This window comes from Pseudophryne corroboree, unplaced genomic scaffold (genome assembly GCF_028390025.1).
Source record: "Pseudophryne corroboree isolate aPseCor3 unplaced genomic scaffold, aPseCor3.hap2 scaffold_574, whole genome shotgun sequence".
Classification (NCBI taxonomy): Eukaryota; Metazoa; Chordata; class Amphibia; order Anura; family Myobatrachidae; genus Pseudophryne; species Pseudophryne corroboree.
Genome location: NW_026970173.1, coordinates 229275 through 253247, shown reverse-complemented (window position 1 = coordinate 253247; position 23973 = coordinate 229275). Strand labels below are relative to the sequence as shown.

General features: G+C 46.8%; 24 non-coding genes and 2 pseudogenes across 24 annotated transcripts; 2 read left to right on the top strand and 24 right to left on the bottom strand.

The window, feature by feature from the left end:
• Window positions 1-5170: 5170 nt before the first annotated feature.
• Window positions 5171-5349, bottom strand: LOC135033622 (U1 spliceosomal RNA; annotated as a pseudogene).
• Window positions 5350-8846: 3497 nt separating this feature from the next.
• Window positions 8847-9010, top strand: LOC135033675 (U1 spliceosomal RNA). Its single transcript, XR_010229017.1, has one exon. It is a non-coding gene; the product is annotated as a U1 spliceosomal RNA (small nuclear RNA).
• A 152-nt stretch (window positions 9011-9162) lies between these two features.
• On the top strand, window positions 9163-9325 carry LOC135033576 (U1 spliceosomal RNA). Its single transcript, XR_010228929.1, has one exon. It is a non-coding gene; the product is annotated as a U1 spliceosomal RNA (small nuclear RNA).
• An 824-nt stretch (window positions 9326-10149) lies between these two features.
• Window positions 10150-10312, bottom strand: LOC135033597 (U1 spliceosomal RNA). Its single transcript, XR_010228949.1, has one exon. It is a non-coding gene; the product is annotated as a U1 spliceosomal RNA (small nuclear RNA).
• A 152-nt stretch (window positions 10313-10464) lies between these two features.
• Window positions 10465-10628, bottom strand: LOC135033673 (U1 spliceosomal RNA). The gene has a single exon (XR_010229015.1). It is a non-coding gene; the product is annotated as a U1 spliceosomal RNA (small nuclear RNA).
• Window positions 10629-11302: 674 nt separating this feature from the next.
• LOC135033624 (U1 spliceosomal RNA) lies at window positions 11303-11463 on the bottom strand. Its single transcript, XR_010228971.1, has one exon. It is a non-coding gene; the product is annotated as a U1 spliceosomal RNA (small nuclear RNA).
• A 152-nt stretch (window positions 11464-11615) lies between these two features.
• LOC135033648 (U1 spliceosomal RNA) lies at window positions 11616-11779 on the bottom strand. The gene has a single exon (XR_010228991.1). It is a non-coding gene; the product is annotated as a U1 spliceosomal RNA (small nuclear RNA).
• Window positions 11780-12453: 674 nt separating this feature from the next.
• On the bottom strand, window positions 12454-12616 carry LOC135033591 (U1 spliceosomal RNA). Its single transcript, XR_010228943.1, has one exon. It is a non-coding gene; the product is annotated as a U1 spliceosomal RNA (small nuclear RNA).
• A 152-nt stretch (window positions 12617-12768) lies between these two features.
• Window positions 12769-12932, bottom strand: LOC135033662 (U1 spliceosomal RNA). The gene has a single exon (XR_010229005.1). It is a non-coding gene; the product is annotated as a U1 spliceosomal RNA (small nuclear RNA).
• Window positions 12933-13606: 674 nt separating this feature from the next.
• LOC135033587 (U1 spliceosomal RNA) lies at window positions 13607-13769 on the bottom strand. The gene has a single exon (XR_010228939.1). It is a non-coding gene; the product is annotated as a U1 spliceosomal RNA (small nuclear RNA).
• A 152-nt stretch (window positions 13770-13921) lies between these two features.
• LOC135033683 (U1 spliceosomal RNA) lies at window positions 13922-14085 on the bottom strand. The gene has a single exon (XR_010229024.1). It is a non-coding gene; the product is annotated as a U1 spliceosomal RNA (small nuclear RNA).
• A 674-nt stretch (window positions 14086-14759) lies between these two features.
• LOC135033596 (U1 spliceosomal RNA) lies at window positions 14760-14922 on the bottom strand. The gene has a single exon (XR_010228948.1). It is a non-coding gene; the product is annotated as a U1 spliceosomal RNA (small nuclear RNA).
• A 152-nt stretch (window positions 14923-15074) lies between these two features.
• Window positions 15075-15238, bottom strand: LOC135033672 (U1 spliceosomal RNA). The gene has a single exon (XR_010229014.1). It is a non-coding gene; the product is annotated as a U1 spliceosomal RNA (small nuclear RNA).
• A 674-nt stretch (window positions 15239-15912) lies between these two features.
• Window positions 15913-16075, bottom strand: LOC135033595 (U1 spliceosomal RNA). Its single transcript, XR_010228947.1, has one exon. It is a non-coding gene; the product is annotated as a U1 spliceosomal RNA (small nuclear RNA).
• A 152-nt stretch (window positions 16076-16227) lies between these two features.
• LOC135033685 (U1 spliceosomal RNA) lies at window positions 16228-16391 on the bottom strand. Its single transcript, XR_010229026.1, has one exon. It is a non-coding gene; the product is annotated as a U1 spliceosomal RNA (small nuclear RNA).
• Window positions 16392-17065: 674 nt separating this feature from the next.
• Window positions 17066-17228, bottom strand: LOC135033575 (U1 spliceosomal RNA). The gene has a single exon (XR_010228928.1). It is a non-coding gene; the product is annotated as a U1 spliceosomal RNA (small nuclear RNA).
• Window positions 17229-17364: 136 nt separating this feature from the next.
• On the bottom strand, window positions 17365-17528 carry LOC135033650 (U1 spliceosomal RNA). Its single transcript, XR_010228993.1, has one exon. It is a non-coding gene; the product is annotated as a U1 spliceosomal RNA (small nuclear RNA).
• A 674-nt stretch (window positions 17529-18202) lies between these two features.
• Window positions 18203-18365, bottom strand: LOC135033583 (U1 spliceosomal RNA). Its single transcript, XR_010228936.1, has one exon. It is a non-coding gene; the product is annotated as a U1 spliceosomal RNA (small nuclear RNA).
• A 152-nt stretch (window positions 18366-18517) lies between these two features.
• On the bottom strand, window positions 18518-18682 carry LOC135033600 (U1 spliceosomal RNA). Its single transcript, XR_010228952.1, has one exon. It is a non-coding gene; the product is annotated as a U1 spliceosomal RNA (small nuclear RNA).
• Window positions 18683-19353: 671 nt separating this feature from the next.
• On the bottom strand, window positions 19354-19516 carry LOC135033607 (U1 spliceosomal RNA). Its single transcript, XR_010228958.1, has one exon. It is a non-coding gene; the product is annotated as a U1 spliceosomal RNA (small nuclear RNA).
• A 152-nt stretch (window positions 19517-19668) lies between these two features.
• Window positions 19669-19832, bottom strand: LOC135033568 (U1 spliceosomal RNA). The gene has a single exon (XR_010228922.1). It is a non-coding gene; the product is annotated as a U1 spliceosomal RNA (small nuclear RNA).
• A 671-nt stretch (window positions 19833-20503) lies between these two features.
• On the bottom strand, window positions 20504-20666 carry LOC135033574 (U1 spliceosomal RNA). Its single transcript, XR_010228927.1, has one exon. It is a non-coding gene; the product is annotated as a U1 spliceosomal RNA (small nuclear RNA).
• A 152-nt stretch (window positions 20667-20818) lies between these two features.
• On the bottom strand, window positions 20819-20984 carry LOC135033569 (U1 spliceosomal RNA). Its single transcript, XR_010228923.1, has one exon. It is a non-coding gene; the product is annotated as a U1 spliceosomal RNA (small nuclear RNA).
• A 972-nt stretch (window positions 20985-21956) lies between these two features.
• LOC135033637 (U1 spliceosomal RNA) lies at window positions 21957-22120 on the bottom strand. Its single transcript, XR_010228982.1, has one exon. It is a non-coding gene; the product is annotated as a U1 spliceosomal RNA (small nuclear RNA).
• Window positions 22121-22814: 694 nt separating this feature from the next.
• Window positions 22815-22956, bottom strand: LOC135033563 (U1 spliceosomal RNA; annotated as a pseudogene).
• A 152-nt stretch (window positions 22957-23108) lies between these two features.
• LOC135033670 (U1 spliceosomal RNA) lies at window positions 23109-23272 on the bottom strand. Its single transcript, XR_010229012.1, has one exon. It is a non-coding gene; the product is annotated as a U1 spliceosomal RNA (small nuclear RNA).
• Between the last annotated feature and the right edge of the window lie 701 nt (window positions 23273-23973).

Below are 23973 nucleotides of genomic sequence, written 5' to 3'. Positions count from 1 at the left end.
TCAATTACGTCCCTGGGTGGGATTGAACCACCAACCTTTTGATTAATAGCTGAACACACTAACCGATTGCGCCACAGAGACACTTTGCAAAAACTATATACTGACAAAGACTAATAAGCATTCATCTAGAACGTTTCCTAGAAAAACTTTAAAAAGTCAATAATCTGGAGAGTTTTTGTAAGATGTTTCTTCCAGCAACCAATGAAGAAACACATTGGTACTTTCGCATGATGAGTGAGTGCTTCAGGATCTCTTGCACTTACATGTGCAGCAGAGTACTGCAATGGAAGCATGCTGGGCCCATAACCCAGAGGTAGGCAGATTGAAACTATCCTTTGCTATATGCATTTTTTTTTGTTCATTAAAGTAATCCAAAACTGGGATTGATATTTTAGCTTTTATTTTTACTTAAAGTACAATAACTTTTACCATTTTAATTTGTTTTAATAGTATATTGACAGTATTGTTTTCTTTCAAAAATCCACTTAATTTTCTTTACCCTATTATTAAAATGGTAATTGACAAAAACAAACTACATTGTCACCAGAAGAGCAATACAAAATGTACAAGTGATATATTAAAATCATCTTTCCAGCTTGAATTTCAATGATGCATTGGGGCAACGATTTTGTGAGAAACATCTTCACCCTTAAATAAAGATTTTCTTAATTCCTTACCTGTGTGCTAATTAGATATCACCTTGTTTTCACATTAAACAGACTTCCATATGAGAAAGCAGCAAGGATGCAGTGGCGTTAATGTTTCCTGGTGTCAACCTGTATTATTTCAGTAGATATTGAAATGAGGATGCATCTTGCTGCCTTTCCAATGAAGCAAGTTTAATTTAGTAATAGGTGAAAAACCATCCCTACAAATATGTTAATCAGATACTTGGCTTTGTGGACACTTTTCAGAGAACAAATTAGTTAGCATAAAAATAAAGCCAGAAAATGAAGAGCTGTTTAATCACTCAATTGGATTTTTCTGCCAGCATATTTCTTTTTCTCTGCAACCCACTGCTAAATTGTGCTTCCTAGCTGTTTTTATAAAATCACTGAATCAAATCTAATTCTGATTCCATCAGAGAAGGCCAGGTACCCTACACCATAACAGGGGTATTCGAAATTTTGACTTGTCTACTTAAAGATCAACAAAATCTGATAACAAGGTCAATTACGTCCCTGGGTGGGATTGAACCACCAACCTTTTGGTTAATTGCCGTACACACTAACTGATTGCGCCACAGCGATACTTTTCAAAAGTACATACTGACAAAGGCTAATAAGCATTTATCTAGAACGTTTCCTATAAAAACTTTAAATAGTCAATAATCTGGAGAGTTTTTGTAAGATGTTTCTTCCATCAACCAATGAAGAAACACATTGGTACTTTCCCATGATGAGTGAGTGCTTCAGGATCTCTTGCACTTACATGTGCAGCAGAGTACTGTAATGGAAGCATGCTGGGTCCATAACCCAGAGGTAGGCAGATTGAAACTATCCTCTGCTATATGCATTTTTTTTGTTAATTAAAGTAATCCAAAACTGGGATTGACATTTTTGCTCTTTTATTTTTACTTAAAGTACAATAACTTTTACCATTTTAATTTGTTTTAATAGTATATTGACAGTATTGTTTTATTTCAAAAATCCAATTAATTTTCTTTACCCGATTATTAAAATGGTAATTGACAAAAACAAACTACATTGTCACCAGAAGAGCAATACAAAATGTACAAGTGATATATTAAAATCATCTTTCCAGCTTGAATTTCAATGATGCATTGGGGCAACGATTTTGTGAGAAACATCTTCACCCTTAAATAAAGATTTTCTTAATTCCTTACCTGTGTGCTAATTAGATATCACCTTGTTTTCACATTAAACAGACTTCCACATGAGAAAACAGCAAAGATGCAGTGGCGTTAATGTTTCCTGGTGTCAACCTGTATTATTTCCGTAGATATTGAAATGAGGATGCATCTTGCTGCCTTTCCAATGAAGCATGTTTAATTTAGTAATAGGTGAAAAACCATCCCTACAAAGATGTTAATCAGATACTTGGCTTTGTGGACACTTTTCAGAGAACAAATTTGTTATAAAAATAAAGCCAGAAAATGAAGAGCTGTTTAATCACTCAATTGGATTTTTCTGCCAGCATTTTTCTTTTTCTCTGCAACCCACTGCTAAATTGTGCTTCCTAGCTGTTTTTTTTTTAAATCACTTAATCAAATCTAACTCTGATTACATCAGAGAAGGCCAGGTACCCTACACCATAAGAGGGGGTTTGCAATTTTGACTTGTCTACTTAAATATCACCAAAATCTGATCACAAGGTCAATTACGTCCCTGGGTGGGATTGAACCACCAACCTTTTGATTAATAGCTGAACACACTAACCGATTGTGCCACAGAGACACTTTGCAAAAAGTACATACTGACAAAGACTAATAAGCATTCATCTAGAACGTTTCCTAGAAAAACTTTAAAAAGTCAATAATCTGGAGAGTTTTTGTAAGATGTTTCTTCCAGCAACCAATGAAGAAACACATTGGTACTTTCGCATGATGAGTGAGTGCTTCAGGATCTCTTGCACTTACATGTGTAGCAGAGTACTGCACTGGAAGCATGCTGGGCCCATAACCCAGAGGTAGGCAGATTGAAACTATCCTTTGCTATATGCATTTTTTTTGTTCATTAAAGTAATCCAAAACTGGGATTGATATTTTAGCTTTTATTTTTACTTAAAGTACAATAACTTTTACCATTTTAATTTATTTTAATAGTATATTGACAGTATTGTTTTCTTTCAAAAATCCAATTAATTTTCTTTACCCGATTATTAAAATGGTAATTGACAAAAACAAACTACATTGTCACCAGAAGAGCAATACAAAATGTACAAGTGATATATTAAAATCATCTTTCCAGCTTGAATTTCAATGATGCATTGGGGCAACGATTTTGTGAGAAACATCTTCACCCTTAAATAAAGATTTTCTTAATTCCTTACCTGTGTGCTAATTAGATATCACCTTGTTTTCACATTAAACAGACTTCCATATGAGAAAACAGCAAAGATGCAGTGGCTTGGATTTTTGAAAGAAAACAATACTGTCAATATACTATTAAAACAAATTAAAATGGTAAAAGTTATTGTACTTTAAGTAAAAATAAAAGCTAAAATATCAATCCCAGTTATGAATTACTTTAATGTACAAAAAAATAATGCATATAGCAAAGGATAGTTTCAATCTGCCTACCTCTGGGTTATGGGCCCAGCATGCTTCCATTGCAGTACTCTGCTGCACATGTAAGTGCAAGAGATCCTGAAGCACTCACTCATCATGCGAAAGTACCAATGTGTTTCTTCATTGGTTGCTGGAAGAAACATCTTACAAAAACTCTCCAGATTATTGACTTTTTAAAGTTTTTCTAGGAAACGTTCTAGATGAATGCTTATTAGTCTTTGTCAGTATGTATTTTCTGCAAAGTGTCTCTGTGGCGCAATCGGTTAGTGTGTTCAGCTATTTATCAAAAAGTTGGTGGTTCAATCCCACCCAGGGACGTAATTGACCTTGTGATCAGATTTTGGTGATATTTAAGTAGACAAGTCAAAATTGCAAACCCCCTCTTATGGTGTTGGGTACCTGGCCTTCTCTGATGTAATCAGAGTTAGATTTGATTAAGTGATTTTATAAAAAAAACAGCTAGGAAGCACAATTTAGCAGTGGGTTGCAGAGAAAAAGAAAAATGCTGGCAGAAAAATCCAATTGAGTGATTAAACAGCTCTTCATTTTCTGGCTTTATTTTTATGATAACAAATTTGTTCTCAGAAAAGTGTCCACAAAGCCAAGTATCTGATTAACATCTTTGTAGGGATGGTTTTTCACCTATTACTAAATTAAACTTGCTTCATTGGAAAGGCAGCAAGATGCATCCTCATTTCAATATCTACGGAAATAATACAGGTTGACACCAGGAAACATTAACGCCACTGCATCTTTGCTGTTTTCTCATGTGGAAGTCTGTTTAATATGAAAACAAGGTGATATCTAATTAGCACACAGGTAAGGAATTAAGAAAATCTTTATTTAAGGGTGAAGATGTTTCTCACAAAATCGTTGCCCCAATGCATCATTGAAATTCAAGCTGGAAAGATGATTTTAATATATCACTTGTACATTTTGTATTGCTCTTCTGGTGACAATGTAGTTTGTTTTTGTCAATTACCATTTTAATAATCGGGTAAAGAAAATTAATTGGATTTTTGAAAGAAAACAATACTGTCAATATACTATTAAAACAAATTAAAATGGTAAAAGTTATTGTACTTTAAGTAAAAATAAAAGAGCAAAAATATCAATCCCAGTTTTGGATTACTTTAATTAACAAAAAAAAATGCATATAGCAGAGGATAGTTTCAATCTGCCTACCTCTGGGTTATGGACCCAGCACTTCCATTACAGTACTCTGCTGCACATGTAAGTGCAAAAGATCCTGAAGCACTCACTCATCATGGGAAAGTACCAATGTGTTTCTTCATTGGTTGATGGAAGAAACATCTTACAAAAACTCTCCACATTATTGACTTTTTAAAATGTTTCTATTAATCGTTCTAGATGAATGCTTATTAGCCTTTGTCAGTATGGACTTTTGCAAAGTGTTGCTGTGGCGCAATCAGTTAGTGTGTAAGGCTATTAACCAAAAGGTTGGTGGTTCAATCCCACCCAGAGACTTAATTGACCTTGTTATCAGATTTTGGTGATCTTTAAGTAGACAAGTCAAAATTTCAAACCCCCTGTTATGGTGTAGGGTACCTGGCCTTCTCTGATGTAATCAGAGTTAGATTTGATTCAGTGATTTTATAAAAACAGCTAGGAAGCACAATTTAGCAGTGGGTTGCAGAGAAAAAGAAATATGCTGGCAGAAAAATCCAATTGAGTGATTAAACAGCTCTTCATTTTCTGGCTTTATTTTATGCTAACAAATTTGTGCTCTGAAAAGTGTCCACAAAGCCAAGTATCTGATTAACACCTTTGTAGGGATGGTTTTTCACCTATTATTAAATTAAACTTGCTTCATTGGAAAGGCAGCAAGTGATGTCATCCAAGCAGTGGGTCAAAGTTGGCTTCAAACCTCGTCTGCTTATGAAAAGAGAAAAGGGGTATGCAGGGCATGGCGGCCTTTTGCGGTGCTTGGATGACCCCTAGTTCGCATTAAATAATGCAGTCGAGTTTCCCACATTTGGGGAAATCACAGGGGTCAGCATACCCAGAATGCAATGAATGAACCGCTCCCTGGGAGAACAGTCTTCATGACCATGGTATCTCCTATGCAAAATAAGTATGATTTGGGATAGGGCTGGGGAGGGCCGCTGCTCAGGCACATCTCTGTCAAGTAAAGGAGATTCAACTGAGGCAGCACAAGGGAACTCTCATCTGGGGACAACAACTGCAGGGAGAACACATATTTTCAGATGAACATGGGAGGGCAGAAGGCTGCCTAATACTGAAGCACCCCCAAACAACAAACCAAATGCAACAACTAGTGCAAGCATTCCTGGGGGAAGGCCTGCAGCAGATGGATTTGCATATGGCGATGTCATCCAAGCAGTGGGTCAAAGTTGGCTTCAACCCTCGTCTGCATATGAAAAGAGAAAAGGGGCGTGCAGGGCATGGCGGCCTTTTGCGGCACTTGGATGACCCCTAGTTCACATTTCTTGCAGCAGCTGGGCACTGTAACAGCTCCAGAGCTGCTCTGTAAGGCAAGTAAAAGGGTGTGGGCCCTGCAGCACTACCTGTAGTTCGCATTGTGCGAGACCCCTAGTTCGCATTAAACACCCCCACCCTCCTTCGGTGTGGGGCTCATGTTGGCCATGCCCCAGCCCCTGAAGCATTCACGCTGATTTCTTGCAGCAGCTGGGCACTGTAACAGCTCAAGAGCTGCTCTGTAAGGCAAGTAAAAGGGTGTGGGCCCTGCAGCACTACCTGTAGTTTGCATTGTGCTTTGGAAGGCACAAAGTAAGCAGACGGGAAGAGAAGTCAGGATAGTGCACAAGGGTATAGACGGGAGGGGCTCAAGAAAAAAGAAGTGGAAACAGACAGCAAACTAGGCTTCCAATGCACAATGCAAACTACAGGTAGTGCTGCAGGGCCCACACCCTTTTACTTGCCTTACAGAGCAGCTCTGGAGCTGTTTAATCACTCAATTGGATTTTTCTGCCAGCATAATTTTTCTCTTACGTCCTAGAGGATGCTGGGGACTCCGTAAGGACCATGGGGGATAGACGGGCTCCGCAGGAGACATGGGCACTTTAAGAAAGACTTTAGATCTGGGTGTGCACTGGCTCCTCCCTCTATGCCCCTCCTCCAGACCTCAGTTTACTACTGTGCCCAGAGGAGACTGGGTGCTTTTCAGGGAGCTCTCCTGAGTTTCCTGACAGAAAGTATATTTGTTAGATTTTTTTATTTTCAGGGAGCCTGCTGGCAACAGACTCCCTGCATCGAGGGGCGGAGGGGAGAGATGCACACCTACTTCTGTGAGTTGATAGGCTCTGCTTCTTAGGCTACTGTACAGCATTAGCTCCAGAGGGATCGGTACGCAGGTCTCACCCTCGCCGTCCGTCCCAGCGCCGCGCCGCCGTCCCCCTCGCAGAGCCGGAAGATAGAAGCCGGGTGAGTATGAGAAGAAAAGAAGACTTCAGAGGCGGCGGAAGACTTCATGATCTTCACTGAGGTAACGCACAGCAGTAAAGCTGTGCTCCATTGCTCCCATACACCTCTCACACGGCAGTCAGTGTAAGGGTGAAGGGCGCAGGGGGGACGCCCTGGGCAGCAATATAGACCTCTCTTTGGCAAAATAAATATATATGCAGCTAGGCACTGTATATATATATAAGAGCCCCCGCCTTTTTTTTACTATATTTGAGCGGGACAGAAGCCCGTCGCTGAGGGGGTGGGGCTTCTCCCTCAGCACTCACCAGCGCCATTTTCTCCACAGCACCGCTGAGGGGAAGCTCCACGGACTCTCCCCTGCTTATACCACGGTAGAAAGAGGGTCTTAAAGAAGAGGGGGGCACATAATTAGGCGCATATATATATGGAAATACAGCGCTACTGGGTAAACATAAAATTATTGTGTTTTTTTCCTGGGTCATATAGCGCTGGGGTGTGTGCTGGCATACTCTCTCTCTCTGTCTCTCCAAAGGGCCTTGTTGGGGAACTGTCCTCAGATAAGAGGATTCCCTGAGTGTATGGTGTGTCGGTACACGTGTGTCGACATGTCTGAGGTAGAAGGCTCTCCTAGAGAGGAGCAGGAGCAAATTAATGTGGTGTCTCCATCGACAACGCCGACACCTGACTGGATGGATATGTGGAATGTTTTAAGTGCTAATGTAAACTTATTACACAAGAGATTAGACAAAGCTGAAGCTAGGGAACAGTCAGGGAGTCAACCCATGCCTGTCCCTATGTCGCAGGGACCTTCGGGGTCTCAAAAGCGCCCACTATCCCAAATAGTTGACACAGATACCGACACGGATTCTGACTCCAGTGTCGACTACGATGATGCAAAGTTACAGCCAAAATTGGCTAAATGTATTCGATATATGATTATTGCACTAAAAGATGTTTTGCACATCACAGAGTCCCCTGTCCCTGACACGAGGGTACACATGTATAAGGGAAAGAAACCTGAGATAACCTTTCCCCCCTCACATGAGTTGAACGAATTATGTGAAAAAGCTTGGGAATCTCCAGACAAAAAGCTGCAGATTCCCAAAAGGATTCTTATGGCGTATCCTTTCCCGCCAATGGACAGGATACGGTGGGAATCCTCCCCTAGGGTGGATAAAGCATTGACACGCTTATCCAAAAAGGTAGCGCTGCCATCCCAGGATACGGCTACCATCAGGGACCCTGCTGACCGCAAGCAGGAGGTTACCCTAAAGTCCATTTACACACATTCTGGTACCTTACTCAGACCGGCAATTGCGTCGGCCGGGGTTGTAGCGCGGTGGCAGCGGAATTGCAGACCCGTCCTCAATTCCTGCTAAAAGTGGAATCATCCTTTCATATGAACCAACCTATTGTGATGCCTGTGGCTACGCGTGACTTGGAGGATTCCGAGTCCCTTGATGTGGTCAGGGCTTTGAAAATTTACGTGGCCAGAACGGCTAGAGTCAGAAAAACAGAAGCACTGTTTGTCCTGTATGCAGCCAACAAGATTGGCACCCCTGCTTCAAAGCAGACTATTGCTCTCTGGATCTGTAACACGATTCAGCAGGCGCATTCTATGGCGGCAAATCCATCTGCGAACTACAGGTAGTGCTGCAGGGCCCACACCCTTTTACTTGCCTTACAGAGCAGCTCTGGAGCTGTTACAGTGCCCAGCTGCTGCAAGAATTCAGCTTGAATGCTTCAGGGGCTGGGGCATAGCCAACATGAGCCCCACACCAAAGGAGGGTGGAGGTGTTTAATGCAAACTAGGGGTCAGCCAAGCGCCGCAAAAGGCCACCATGCCCTGCACGCCCCTTTTCTCTTTTCATATGCAGACGAGGGTTGAAGCCAACTTTGACCAACTGCTTGGATGACATCACCATATGCAAATCCATCTGCGGCAGGCCTTCCCCCAGGAATGCTTGCACTAGTTGTTGCATTTGGTTTGTTGTTTGGGGGTGCTTCAGTATTAGGCAGCCTTCTGCCCTCCCATGTTCATCTGAAAATATATGTTCTCCCTGCAGTTGTTGTCCCAAGATGAGAGTTCCCTTGTGCTGCCTCAGTTGAATCTCCTTTACTTGACAGAGATGTGCATGAGCAGCGGCCCTCCCCAGCCCTATTCCAAATCATACTTATTTTGCATAGGAGATACCATGGTCATGAAGATTTTTCTCCCAGGGTGAGGTTCATTCATTGCATTTTGGGTATGCTGACCCCTGTGATTTCCCCAAATGTGGGAAACTCGACTGCATTATTTGTGGTAGTGGGAGGCTGTGTTTGTGATTTCTTCTGGTCAGCTCTGGTAAAAGTCAGATTTCTTTGTTTCAGATTTTCCTTTAGCCTTGTTCTTCTTTCGAGAGTTCCCTTGTGCTGCCTCAGTTGGATCTCCTTCACTTAACAGGGGGGTGCCCGAGCAGCGACCCTCCCCAGCTCTAGCCCAACTCCTACTTACCTGCCAGGTGAGATACTATGATCATGAAGGTGCTTCTCCCAGGGCAAGGCTCACCCATTGCACTCTGGGTGTGCTGCCCCTGCGATTTCCCCAAATGTGGGAAACTTGACTGCATAATTTGTGTTTCCCCTGGTCGGCTCTCGTATAATTCAGATCTCTTTGTCTCAGATCTCTCTCCAGCCTAGTTTGCTGTCTGTTTCCACTTCTCTTTTCTTCAGCCGCTCCCTTCTATACCCTTGTGCACTATCCTGACTTCTCCTCCCGTCTGCTTACTTTGTGCCTTCCAATGCACAATGCAAACTACAGGTAGTGCTGCAGGGCCCACACCCTTTTACTTGCCTTACAGAGCGTCTCTGGAGCTGTTACAGTGCCCAGCTGCTGCAAGAAATCTGCTTGAATGCTTCAGGGGATGGGACATGGCCAACATGAGCCCCACACCAAAGGAGGGTGGAGCAGAAGGCTGCCTAATACTGAAGCACCCCCAAACAACAAACCAAATGCAACAACTAGTGCAAGCATTCCTGGGGGAAGGCCTGCCGCAGATGGATTTGTGGTGATGTCATCCAAGCAGTTGGTCAAAGGTGGCTTCAACCCTCGTCTGCATATGAAAACAGAAAAGGGGCGTGCAGGGCATGGTGGCCTTTTGCGGCGCTTGACTGACCCCTAGTTTGCATTAAACACCTCCACCCTCCTTCGGTGTGGGGCTCATGTTGGCTATGCCCCAGCCCCTGAAGCATTCAAGCTGATTTCTTGCAGCAGCTGGCCACTGTAACAGCTCCAGAGCTGCTCTGTAAGGCAAGTAAAAGGGTGTGGGCCCTGCAGCACTACCTGTAGTTTGCATTGTGCATTGGAAGGCACAAAGTAAGCAGACGGGAGGAGAAGTCAGGATAGTGCACAAGGGTATAGAAGGGAGCGGCTGAAGAAAAGAGAAGTGGAAACAGACAGCAAACTAGGCTGGAGAGAGACCTGAGACAAAGAGATCTGAATTATACGAGAGCCGACCAGGGGAAACACAAATTATGCAGTCAAGTTTCCCACATTTGGGGAAATCGCAGGAGCAGCACACCCAGAGTACAATGGGTGAGCCTTGCCCTGGGAGAAGCACCTTCATGATCATAGTATCTCACCTGGCAGGTAAGTAGGAGTTGGGCTAGAGCTGGGGAGGGTCGCTGCTCGGGTACCCCCCTGTAAAGTGAAGGAGATCCAACTGAGGCAGCACAAGGGAACTCTCGAAAGAAGAACAAGGCTAAAGGAAAATCTGAGACAAAGAAATCTGACTTTTACCAGAGCTGACCAGAAGAAATCACAAACACAGCCTCCCACTACCACAAATAATGCAGTCAAGTTTCCCACATTTGGGGAAATCACAGGGGTCAGCATACCCAAAATGCAATGAATAAACCTCACCCTGGGAGAAAAATCTTCATGACCATGGTATCTCCTATGCAAAATAAGTATGATTTGGAATAGGGCTGGGGAGGGCCGCTGCTCATGCACATCTCTGTCAAGTAAAGGAGATTTAACTGAGGCAACACAAGGGAACTCTCATCTGGGGACAACAACTGCAGGGAGAACATATATTTTCAGATGAACATGGGAGGGCAGAAGGCTGCCTAATACTGAAGCACCCCCAAACAACAAACCAAATGCAACAACTAGTGCAAGCATTCCTGGGGGAAGGCCTGCCGCAGATGGATTTGCATATGGTGATGTCATCCAAGCAGTGGGTCAAAGTTGGCTTCAACCCTCGTCTGCATATGAAAAGAGAAAAGGGGCGTGCAGGGCATGGTGGCCTTTTGCGGCGCTTGGCTGACCCCTAGTTTGCATTAAACACCTCCACCCTCCTTTGGTGTGGGGCTCATGTTGGCTATGCCCCAGCCCCTGAAGCATTCAAGCTGATTTCTTGCAGCAGATGGGCACTGTAACAGCTCCAGAGCTGCTCTGTAAGGCAAGTAAAAGGGTGTGGGCCCTGCAGCACTACCTGTAGTTCGCATTGTGCGTTGGAAGGCACAAAGTAAGCAGACAGGAGGAGAAGTCAGGATAGTGCGCAAGGGCATAGAAGGGAGCGGCTCAAGAAAAGAGAAGTGGAAACAGACAGCAAACTAGGCTGGAGAGAGACCTGAGACAAAGAGATCTGAATTATACGAGAGCCGACCAGGGGAAACACAAATTATGCAGTCAAGTTTCCCACATTTGGTGAAATCGCAGGAGCAGCACACCCAGAGCAATGGGTGAGCCTTGCCCTGGGAGAAGCACCTTCATGATCATAGTATCTCACCTGGCAGGTAAGTAGGAGTTGGGCTAGAGCTGGGGAGGGTCGCTGCTCGGGTACCCCCCTGTAAAGTGAAGGAGATCCAACTGAGGCAGCACAAGGGAACTCTCGAAAGAAGAACAAGGCTAGAGGAAAATCTGAGACAAAGAAATCTGACTTTTACCAGAGCTGACCAGAGGAAAGCACAAACACAGTCCCCCACTACCACAAATAATGCAGTCAAGTTTCCCACATTTGGGGAAATCACAGGGGTCAGCATACCCAAAATGCAATGAATGAACCTCACCCTGGGAGAACAATCTTCATGACCATGGTATCTCCTATGCAAAATAAGTATGATTTGGAATAGGGCTGGGGAGGGCCGCTGCTCATGCACATCTCTGTCAAGTAAAGGAGATTCAACTGAGGCAGCACAAGGGAACTCTCATCTGGGGACAACAACTGCAGGGAGAACACATATTTTCAGATGAACATGGGAGGGCAGAAGGCTGCCTAATACTGAAGCACCCCCAAACAACAAACCAAATGCAACAACTAGTGCAAGCATTCCTGGGGGAAGTTCTGCAGAAGACGGATTTGCATACGGTGATGTCATCCAAGCAGTGGGTCAAAGTTGGCTTCAACCCTCATCTGCATATGAAAAGAGAAAAGGGGCGTGCAGGGCATGGCGGCCTTTTGCGGTGCTTGGATGACCCCTAGTTCGCATTAAACACCTCCACCCTCCTTTGGTGTGGGGCTCATGTTGGCCATGCCCCATCCCCTGAAGCATTCAAGCAGATTTCTTGCAGCAGCTGGGCACTGTAACAGCTCCAGAGCTGCTCTGTAAGGCAACTAAAAGGGTGTGGGCCCTGCAGCACTACCTGTAGTTTGCATTGTGCATTGGAAGGCACAAAGTAAGCAGACGGGAGGAGAAGTCAGGATAGTGCATAAGGGTATAGAAGGGAGCGGCTGAAGAAAAGAGAAGTGGAAACAGACAGCAAACTAGGCTGGAGAGAGACCTGAGACAAAGAGATCTGAATTATACGAGAGCCGACCAGGGGAAACACAAATTATGCAGTCAAGTTTCCCACATTTGGGGAAATCGCAGGGGCAGCACACCCAGAGTGCAATGGGTGAGCCTTGCCCTGGGAGAAGCACCATCATGATCATAGTATCTCACCTGGCAGGTAAGTAGGAGTTGGGCTAGAGCTGGGGAGGGTCTCTGCTCGGGCACCCCCCTGTCAAGTGAAGGAGATCCAACTGAGGCAGCACAAGGGAACTCTCAAAAGAAGAACAAGGCTAGAGGAAGATCTGAAACAAAGAAATCTGACTTTTACCAGAGCTGACCAGAGGAAAACACAAACACAGTCCCCCACTACCACAAATAAAGCAGTCGAGTTTCCCACATTTGGGGAAATCACAGGGGTCAGCATACCCAGAATGCAATGAATGAACCTCACCCTGGGAGAATAATCTTCATGACCATGGTATCTCCTATGCAAAATAAGTATGATTTGGGATAGAGCTGGGGTGGGCCGCTGCTCAGGCACATCTCTGTCAAGTTAAGGAGATTCAACTGAGGCAGCACAAGGGAACTCTCATCTGGGGACAACAACTGCAGGGAGAACACATATTTTCAGATGAACATGGGAGGGCAGAAGGCTGCCTAATACTGAAGCACCCCCAAACAACAAACCAAATGCAACAACTAGTGCAAGCATTCCTGGGGGAAGGCCTGCCGCAGATGGATTTGCATATGGTGATGTCATCCAAGCAGTGGGTCAAAGTTGGCTTCAACCCTCGTCTGCATATGAAAACAGAAAAGGGGCGTGCAGGGCATGGTGGCCTTTTGCGGCGCTTGTCTGACCCCTAGTTTGCATTAAACACCTCCACCCTCCTTCGGTGTGGGGCTCATGTTGGCTATGCCCCAGCCCCTGAAGCATTCAAGCTGATTTCTTGCAGCAGCTGGGCACTGTAACAGCTCCAGAGCTGCTCTGTAAGGCAAGTAAAAGGGTGTGGGCCCTGCAGCACTACCTGTAGTTTGCATTGTGCATTGGAAGGCACAAAGTAAGCAGACGGGAGGAGAAGTCAGGATAGTGCACAAGAGTATAGAAGGGAGCGGCTGAAGAAAAGAGAAGTGGAAACAGACAGCAAACTAGGCTGGAGAGAGACCTGAGACAGAGAGATCTGAATTATACGAGAGCCGACCAGGGGAAACACAAATTATGCAGTCAAGTTTCCCACATTTGGGGAAATTGCAGGAGCAGCACACCCAGAGTACAATGGGTGAGCCTTGCCCAGGGAGAAGCACCTTCATGATCATAGTATCTCACCTGGCAGGTAAGTAGGAGTTGGGCTAGAGCTGGGGAGGGTCGCTGCTCGGGTACCCCCCTGTAAAGTGAAGGAGATCCAACTGAGGCAGCACAAGGGAACTCTCGAAAGAAGAACAAGGCTAAAGGAAAATGTGAGACAAAGAAATCTGACTTTTACCAGAGCTGACCAGAGGAAAGCACAAACACAGTCTCCCACTACCACAAATAATGCAGTCAAGTTTCCCACATTTGGGGAAATCACAGGGGTCAGCATACCCAAAATGCAATGAATGAACCTCACCCTGGGAGAAAAATCTTCATGACCATGGTATCTCCTATGCAAAATAAGCATGATTTGGAATAGGGCTGGGGAGGGCCGCTGCTCATGCACATCTCTGTCAAGTAAAGGAGATTCAACTGAGGCAGCACAAGGGAACTCTCATCTTGGGTCAACAACTGCAGGGAGAACACATATTTTCAGATGAACATGGGAGGGCAGAAGGCTGCCTAATACTGAAGCACCCCCAAACAACAAACCAAATGCAACAACTAGTGCAAGCATTCCTGGGGGAAGTTCTGCAGAAGACGGATTTGCATACGGTGATGTCATCCAAGCAGTGGGTCAAAGTTGGCTTCAACCCTCATCTGCATATGAAAAGAGAAAAGGGGCGTGCAGGGCATGGCGGCCTTTTGCGGTGCTTGGATGACCCGTAGTTCGCATTAAACACCTCCACCCTCCTTTGGTGTGGGGCTCATGTTGGCCATGCCCCATCCCCTGAAGCATTCAAGCTGATTTCTTGCAGCAGCTGGGCACTGTAACAGCTCCAGAGCTGCTCTGTAAGGCAAGTAAAAGGGTGTGGGCCCTGCAGCACTACCTGTAGTTTGCATTGTGCATTGGAAGGCACAAAGTAAGCAGACGGGAGGAGAAGTCAGGATAGTGCACAAGGGTATAGAAGGGAGCGGCTGAAGAAAAGAGAAGTGGAAACAGACAGCAAACTAGGCTGGAGAGAGACCTGAGACAAAGAGATCTGAATTATACGAGAGCCGACCAGGGGAAACACAAATTATGCAGTCAAGTTTCCCACATTTGGGGAAATCGCAGGAGCAGCACACCCAGAGTACAATGGGTGAGCCTTGCCCTGGGAGAAGCACCTTCATGATCATAGTATCTCACCTGGCAGGTAAGTAGGAGTTGGGCTAGAGCTGGGGAGGGTCGCTGCTCGGGTACCCCCCTGTAAAGTGAAGGAGATCCAACTGAGGCAGCACAAGGGAACTCTCGAAAGAAGAACAAGGCTAAAGGAAAATCTGAGACAAAGAAATCTGACTTTTACCAGAGCTGACCAGAGGAAAGCACAAACACAGTCTCCCACTACCACAAATAATGCAGTCAAGTTTCCCACATTTGGGGAAATCACAGGGGTCAGCATACCCAAAATGCAATGAATGAACCTCACCCTGGGAGAAAAATCTTCATGACCATGGTATCTCCTATGCAAAATAAGTATGATTTGGAATAGGGCTGGGGAGGGCCGCTGCTCATGCACATCTCTGTCAAGTAAAGGAGATTCAACTGAGGCAGCAAAAGGGAACTCTCATCTTGGGACAACAACTGCAGGGAGAACACATATTTTCAGATGAACATGGGAGGGCAGAAGGCTGCCTAATACTGAAGCACCCCCAAACAACAAACCAAATGCAACAACTAGTGCAAGCATTCCTGGGGGAAGGCCTGCCGCAGATGGATTTGCATATGGTGATGTCATCCAAGCAGTGGGTCAAAGTTGGCTTCAACCCTCGTCTGCATATGAAAACAGAAAAGGGGCGTGCAGGGCATGGTGGCCTTTTGCGGCGCTTGTCTGACCCCTAGTTTGCATTAAACACCTCCACCCTCCTTCGGTGTGGGGCTCATGTTGGCTATGCCCCAGCCCCTGAAGCATTCAAGCTGATTTCTTGCAGCAGCTGGGCACTGTAACAGCTCCAGAGCTGCTCTGTAAGGCAAGTAAAAGGGTGTGGGCCCTGCAGCACTACCTGTAGTTTGCATTGTGCATTGGAAGGCACAAAGTAAGCAGACGGGAGGAGAAGTCAGGATAGTGCACAAGGGTATAGAAGGGAGCGGCTGAAGAAAAGAGAAGTGGAAACAGACAGCAAACTAGGCTGGAGAGAGACCTGTGACAAAGAGATCTGAATTATACGAGAGCCGACCAGGGGAAACACAAATTATGCAGTCAAGTTTCCCACATTTGGGGAAATCGCAGGAGCAGCACACCCAGAGTACAATGGGTGAGCCTTGCCCTGGGAGAAGCACCTTCATGATCATAGTATCTCACCTGGCAGGTAAGTAGGAGTTGGGCTAGAGCTGGGGAGGGTCGCTGCTCGGGTACCCCCCTGTAAAGTGAAGGAGATCCAACTGAGGCAGCACAAGGGAACTCTCGAAAGAAGAACAAGGCTAAAGGAAAATCTGAGACAAAGAAATCTGACTTTTACCAGAGCTGACCAGAGGAAAGCACAAACACAGTCTCCCACTACCACAAATAATGCAGTCAAGTTTCCCACATTTGGGGAAATCACAGGGGTCAGCATACCCAAAATGCAATGAATGAACCTCACCCTGGGAGAAAAATCTTCATGACCATGGTATCTCCTATGCAAAAAAAGTATGATTTGGAATAGGGCTGGGGAGGGCCGCTGCTCATGCACATCTCTGTCAAGTAAAGGAGATTCAACTGAGGCAGCACAAGGGAACTTTCATCTGGGGACAACAACTGCAGGGAGAACACATATTTTCAGATGAACATGGGAGGGCAGAAGGCTGCCTAATACTGAAGCACCCCCAAACAACAAACCAAATGCAACAACTAGTCCAAGCATTCCTGGGGGAAGTTCTGCAGAAGACGGATTTGCATACGGTGATGTCATCCAAGCAGTGGGTCAAAGTTGGCTTCAACCCTCATCTGCATATGAAAAGAGAAAAGGGGCGTGCAGGGCATGGCGGCCTTTTGCGGTGCTTGGATGACCCCTAGTTCGCATTAAACACCTCCACCCTCCTTTGGTGTGGGGCTCATGTTGGCCATGCCCCATCCCCTGAAGCATTCAAGCTGATTTCTTGCAGCAGCTGGGCACTGTAACAGCTCCAGAGCTGCTCTGTAAGGCAAGTAAAAGGGTGTGGGCCCTGCAGCACTACCTGTAGTTTGCATTGTGCATTGGAAGGCACAAAGTAAGCAGATGGGAGGAGAAGTCAGGATAGTGCACAAGGGTATAGAAGGGAGCGGCTGAAGAAAAGAGAAGTGGAAACAGACAGCAAACTAGGCTGGAGAGAGACCTGAGACAAAGAGATCTGAATTATACGAGAGCCGACCAGGGGAAACACAAATTATGCAGTCAAGTTTCCCACATTTGGGGAAATCGCAGGGGCAGCACACCCAGAGTGCAATGGGTGAGCCTTGCCCTGGGAGAAGCACCTTCATGATCATAGTATCTCACCTGGCAGGTAAGTAGGAGTTGGGCTAGAGCTGGGGAAAGTCGCTGTTCGGGCACCCCCCTGTCAAGTGAAAGAGATCCAACTGAGGCAGCACAAGGGAACTCTCGAAAGAAGAACAAGGCTAGAGGAAATCTGACTTTTTCCAGAGCTGACCAGAGGAAAGCACAAACACAGTCCCCCACTACCACAAATAATGCAGTCGAGTTTCCCACATTTGGGGAAATCACAGGGGTCAGCATACCCAAAATGCAATGAATGAACCTCACCCTGGGAGAACAATCTTCATGACCATGGTATCTCCTATGCAAAAAAAGTATGATTTGGGATAGGGCTGGGGAGGGCCGCTGCTCATGCACATCTCTGTCAAGTAAAGGAGATTCAACTGAGGCAGCACAAGGAAACTCTCATCTGGGGACAACAACTGCAGGGAGAACACATATTTTCAGATGAACATGGGAGGGCAGAAGGCTGCCTAATACTGAAGCACCCCCAAACAACAAACCAAATGCAACAACTAGTACAAGCATTCCTGGGGGAAGTTCTGCAGAAGACGGAATTGCATACGGTGATGTCATCCAAGCAGTGGGCCAAAGTTGGCTGGAACCCTCATCTGCATATGAAAAGAGAAAAGGGGTATGCAGGGCATGGCGGCCTTTTGCGGCGCTTGGATGACCCTTAGTTCGCATTAAACACCCCCACCCTCCTTCGGTGTGGGGCTCATGTTGGCCATGCCCCATCCCCTGAAGCATTCAAGCTGATTTCTTGCAGCAGCTTGGCACTGTAACAGCTCCAGAGCTGTTCTGTTAGGCAAGTAAAAGGGTGTGGGCCCTGCAGCACTACCTGTAGTTTGCATTGCGCATTGGAAGGCACAAAGTAAGCAGACAGGAGGAGAAGTCAGGATAGTGCACAAGGGTATAAAAGGGAGCGGCTCAAGAAAAGAGAAGTTGAAACAGACAGCAAACTAGGCTGGAGAGAGACCTGAGACAAAGAGATCTGAATTATACGAGACCTGACCAGGGGAAACACAAATTATGCAGTCAAGTTTCCCACATTTGGGGAAATCGCAGGGGCAGCACACCCAGAGTGCAATGGGTGAGCCTTGCCCTGGGAGAAGCACCTTCATGATCATAGTATCTCACCTGGCAGGTAAGTAGGAGTTGGGCTAGAGCTGGGGAGGGTCGCTGCTCGGGCACCCCCCTGTCAAGTGAAGGAGATCCAACTGAGGCAGCACAAGGAAACTCTCGAAAGAAGAACAAGGCTAGAGGAAGATCTGAGACAAAGAAATTTGACTTTTACCAGAGCTGACCAGAGGAAAACACAAACACAGTACCCCACTACCAACAAATAAAGCAGTCGCGTTTCCCACATTTGGGGAAATCACAGGGGTCAGCATACCCAGAATGCAATGAATGAACCTCACCCTGGGAGAGTAATCTTCATGACCATGGTATCTCCTATGCAAAATAAGTATGATTTGGGATAGGGCTGGGGAGGGCCGCTGCTCAGGCACATCTCTGTCAAGTAAAGGAGATTCAACTGAGGCAGCACAAGGGAACTCTCATCTGGGGACAACAACTGCAGGGAGAACACATATTTTCAGATGAACATGGGAGGGCAGAAGGCTGCCTAATACTGAAGCACCCCCAAACAACAAACCAAATGCAACAACTAGTGCAAGCATTCCTGGGGTAAGTTCTGCAGAAGACGGATTTGCATACGGTGATGTCATCCAAGCAGTGGGTCAAAGTTGGCTTCAACCCTCATCTGCATATGAAAAGAGAAAAGGGGCGTGCAGGGCATGGCGGCCTTTTGCGGTGCTTGGATGACCCCTAGTTCGCATTAAACACCCCCACCCTCCTTTGGTGTGGGGCTCATGTTGGCCATGCCCCATCCCCTGAAGCATTCAAGCTGATTTATTGCAGCAGCAGGGCACTGTAACAGCTCCAGAGCTGCTCTGAACGGCAAGTAAAAGGGTGTGGGCCCTGCAGCACTACCTGTAGTATGCATTGTGCATTGGAAGGCACAAAGTAAGCAGACGGGAGAAGTCAGGATAGTGCGCAAGGGCATAGAAGGGAGCGGCTCAAGAAAAGAGAAGTTGAAACAGACAGCAAACTAGGCTGGAGAGAGACCTGAGACAAAGAGATCTGAATTATACGAGAGCCGACCAGGGGAAACACAAATTATGCAGTCAAGTTTCCCACATTTGGGGAAATCGCAGGAGCAGCACACCCAGAGTGCAATGGGTGAGCCTTGCCCTGGGAGAAGCACCTTCCTGATTATAGTATCTCACCTGGCAGGTAAGTAGGAGTTGGGCTAGAGCTTGGGAGGGTCGCTGCTCGGGCACCCCCCTGTCAAGTGAAGGAGATCCAACTGAGGCAGCACAAGGAAACTCTCGAAAGAAGAACAAGGCTAGAGGAAGATCTGAGACAAAGAAATCTGACTTTTACCAGAGCTGACCAGAGGAAAGCACAAACACAGTCCCCCACTACCACAAATAATGCAGTCGAGTTTCCCAAATTTGGGGAAATCACAGGGGTCAGCATACCCAAAATGCAATGAATGAACCTCACCCTGGGAGAACAATCTTCATGACCATGGTATCTCCTATGCAAAATAAGTATGATTTGGGATAGGGCTGGGGAGGGCCGCTGCTCAGGCACATCTCTGTCAAGTAAAGGAGATTCAACTGAGGCAGCACAAGGGAACTCTCATCTGGGGACAACAACTGCAGGGAGAACACATATTTTCAGATGAACATGGGAGGACAGAAGGCTGCCTAATACTGAAGCACCCCCAAACAACAAACCAAATGCAACAACTAGTAAAAGCATTCCTGGGTGAAGGTCTGCAGAAGACGGATTTGCATACGGTGATGTCATCCAAGCAGTGGGCCAAAGTTGGCTGGAACCCTCATCTGCATATGAAAAGAGAAAAGGGTTATGCAGGGCATGGCGGCCTTTTGCGGCGCTTGGATGACCCCTAGTTCGCATTAAACACCTCCACCCTCCTTCGGTGTGGGGCTCATGTTGGCTATGCCCCAGCCCCTGAAGCATTCAAGCTGATTTCTTGCAGCAGCTGGGCACTGTAACAGCTCCAGAGCTGCTCTGTAAGGCAACTAAAAGGGTGTGGGCCCTGCAGCACTACCTGTAGTTCGCATTGTGCGTAGGAAGGCACAAAGTAAGCAGACGGGAGAAGTCAGGATAGTGCGCAAGGGCATAGAAGGGAGCGGCTCAAGAAAAGAGAAGTGGAAACAGACAGCAAACTAGGCTGGAGAGAGACCTGAGACAAAGAGATCTGAATTATACGAGAGCCGACCAGGGGAAACACAAATTATGCAGTCAAGTTTCCCACATTTGGGGAAATCGCAGGGGCAGCACACCCAGAGTGCAATGGGTGAGCCTTGCCCTGGGAGAAGCACCTTCATGATCATAGTATCTCACCTGGCAGGTAAGTAGGAGTTGGGCAAGAGCTGGGGAGGGTCGCTGCTCGGGCACCCCCCTGTCAAGTGAAGGAGATCCAACTGAGGCAGCACAAAGGAACTCTCGAAAGAAGAACAAGGCTAGAGGAAGATCTGAGACAAAGAAATCTGACTTTTACCAGAGCTGACCAGAAGAAAGCACAAACACAGTCCCCCCACTACCAACAAATAAAGCAGTCGCGTTTCCCACATTTGGGGAAATCACAGGGGTCAGCATACCCAGAATGCAATGAATGAACCTCACCCTGGGAGAGTAATCTTCATGACCATGGTATCTCCTATGCAAAATAAGTATGATTTGGGATAGGGCTGGGGAGGGCCGCTGCTCATGCACATCTCTGTCAAGTAAAGGAGATTCAACTGAGGCAGCACAAGGGAACTCTCATCTGGGGACAACAACTGCAGGGAGAACACATATTTTCAGATGAACATGGGAGGGCAGAAGGCTGCCTAATACTGAAGCACCCCCAAACAACAAACCAAATGCAACAACTAGTGCAAGCATTCCTGGGGGAAGGCCTGCAGCAGATGGATTTGCATACGGTGATGTCATCCAAGCAGTGGGTCAAAGTTGGCTTCAACCCTCGTCTGCATATGAAAAGAGAAAAGGGGCGTGCAGGGCATGGCGGCCTTTTGCGACGCTTGGATGACCCCTAGTTCGCATTAAACACCTCCACCCTCCTTCGGTGTGGGGCTCATGTTGGCTATGCCCCAGCCCCTGAAGCATTCAAGCTGATTTCTTGCAGCAGCTGGGCACTGTAACAGCTCCAGAGCTGCTCTGTACGGCAAGTAAAAGGGTGTGGGCCCTGCAGCACTACCTGTAGTTTGCATTGTGCATTGGAAGGCACAAAGAAAGCAGACAGGAGGAGAAGTCAGGATAGTGCACAAGGGTATAAAAGGGAGGGGCTCATGAAAAAAGAAGTGGAAACAGACAGCAAATTAGGCTGGAGAGAGACCTGAGACAAAGAGATCTGAATTATACGAGAGCCGACCAGGGGAAACACAAATTATGCAGTCAAGCTTCCCACATTTGGGGAAATCAGAGTGCAATGGGTGAGCCTTGCCCTGGGAGAAGCACCTTCATGATCATAGTATCTCACCTGGCAGGTAAGTAGGAGTTGGGCTAGAGCTGGGGAGGGTCGCTGCTCGGGCACCCCCCTGTCAAGTGAAAGAGATCCAACTGAGGCAGCACAAGGGAACGCTCGAAAGAAGAACAAGGCTAGAGGAAGATCTGAGACAAATAAATCTGACTTTTACCAGAGCTGACCAGAGGAAAGCACAAACACAGTCCCCCACTACCACAAATAATGCAGTCGAGTTTCCCACATTTGGGGAAATCACAGGGGTCAGCATACCCAGAATACAATGAATGAACCTCACCCTGGGAGAACAATCTTCATGACCATGGTATCTCCTATGCAAAATAAGTATGATTTGGGATAGGGCTGGGGAGGGCCGCTGCTCAGGCACATCTCTGTCAAGTAAAGGAGATTCAACTGAGGCAGCACAAGGGAACTCTCATCTGGGGACAACAACTGCAGGGAGAACACATATTTTCAGATGAACATGGGAGGGCAGAAGGCTGCTTAATACTGAAGCACCCCCAAACAACAAACCAAATGCAACAACTAGTGCAAGCATTCCTGGGGGAAGGCCTGCAGCAGATGGATTTGCATACGGTGATGTCATCCAAGCAGTGGGTCAAAGTTGGCTTCAACCCTCGTCTGCATATGAAAAGAGAAAAGGGGCGTGCAGGGCATGGCGGCCTTTTGCGGCGCTTGGATGACCCCTAGTTCACATTAAACACCTCCACCCTCCTTCGGTGTGGGGCTCATGTTGGCTATGCCCCAGCCCCTGAAGCATTCAAGCTGATTTCTTGCAGCAGCTGGGCACTGTAACAGCTCCAGAGCTGCTCTGTACGGCAAGTAAAAGGGTGTGGGCCCTGCAGCACTACCTGTAGTTTGCATTGTGCATTGGAAGGCACAAAGTAAGCAGACAGGAGGAGAAGTCAGGATAGTGCACAAGGGTATAAAAGGGAGGGCTCATGAAAAAAGAAGTGGAAACAGACAGCAAACTAGGCTGGAGAGAGACCTGAGACAAAGAGATCTGAATTATATGAGAGCCGACCAGGGGAAACACAAATTATGCAGTCAAGTTTCCCACATTTGGGGAAATCGCAGGAGCAGCACACCCAGAGTGCAATGGGTGAGCCTTGCCCTGGGAGAAGCACCTACATGATCATAGTATCTCACCTGCCAGGTAAGTAGAAGTTGGGCTAGAGCTGGGGAGGGTCGCTGCTCGGGTACCCCCCTGTCAAGTGAAGGAGATCCAACTGAGGCAGCACAAGGGAACTCTCGAAAGAAGAACAAGGCTAGAGGAAGATCTGAGACAAATAAATCTGACTTTTACCAGAGCTGACCAGAGGAAAGCACAAACACAGTCCCCCACTACCACAAATAATGCAGTCGAGTTTCCCACATTTGGGGAAATCACAGGGGTCAGCATACCCAGAATGCAATGAATGAACCTCACCCTGGGAGAACAATCTTCATGACCATGGTATCTCCTATGCAAAATAAGTATGATTTGGGATAGGGCTGGGGAGGGCCGCTGCTCAGGCACATCTCTGTCAAGTAAAGGAGATTCAACTGAGGCAGCACAAGGGAACTCTCATCTGGGGACAACAACTGCAGGGAGAACACAAATTTTCAGATGAACATGGGAGGGCAGAAGGCTGCCTAATAATGAAGCACCCCCAAACAACAAACCAAATGCAACAACTAGTGCAAGCATTCCTGGGGGAAGGCCTGCAGCAGATGGATTTGCATACGGTGATGTCATCCAAGCAGTGGGTCAAACAACAAACCAAATGCAACAACTAGTGCAAGCATTCCTGGGGGAAGGCCTGCAGCAGATGGATTTGCATACGGTGATGTCATCCAAGCAGTGAGTCAAAGTTGGCTTCAACCCTCGTCTGCATATGAAAAGAGAAAAGGGGCGTGCAGGGCATGGCGGCCTTTTGCGGCGCTTGGATGACCCCTAGTTCGCATTAAACACCTCCACCCTCCTTCGGTGTGGGGCTCATGTTGGCTATGCCCCAGCCCCTGAAGCATTCAAGCTGATTTCTTGCAGCAGCTGGGCACTGTAACAGCTCCAGAGCTGCTCTGTACGGCAAGTAAAAGGGTGTGGGCCCTGCAGCACTACCTGTAGTTTGCATTGTGCATTGGAAGGCACAAAGTAAGCAGGCAAGGTCCAGAGAACAGTTAGAGGTCGGAGTAGCACTA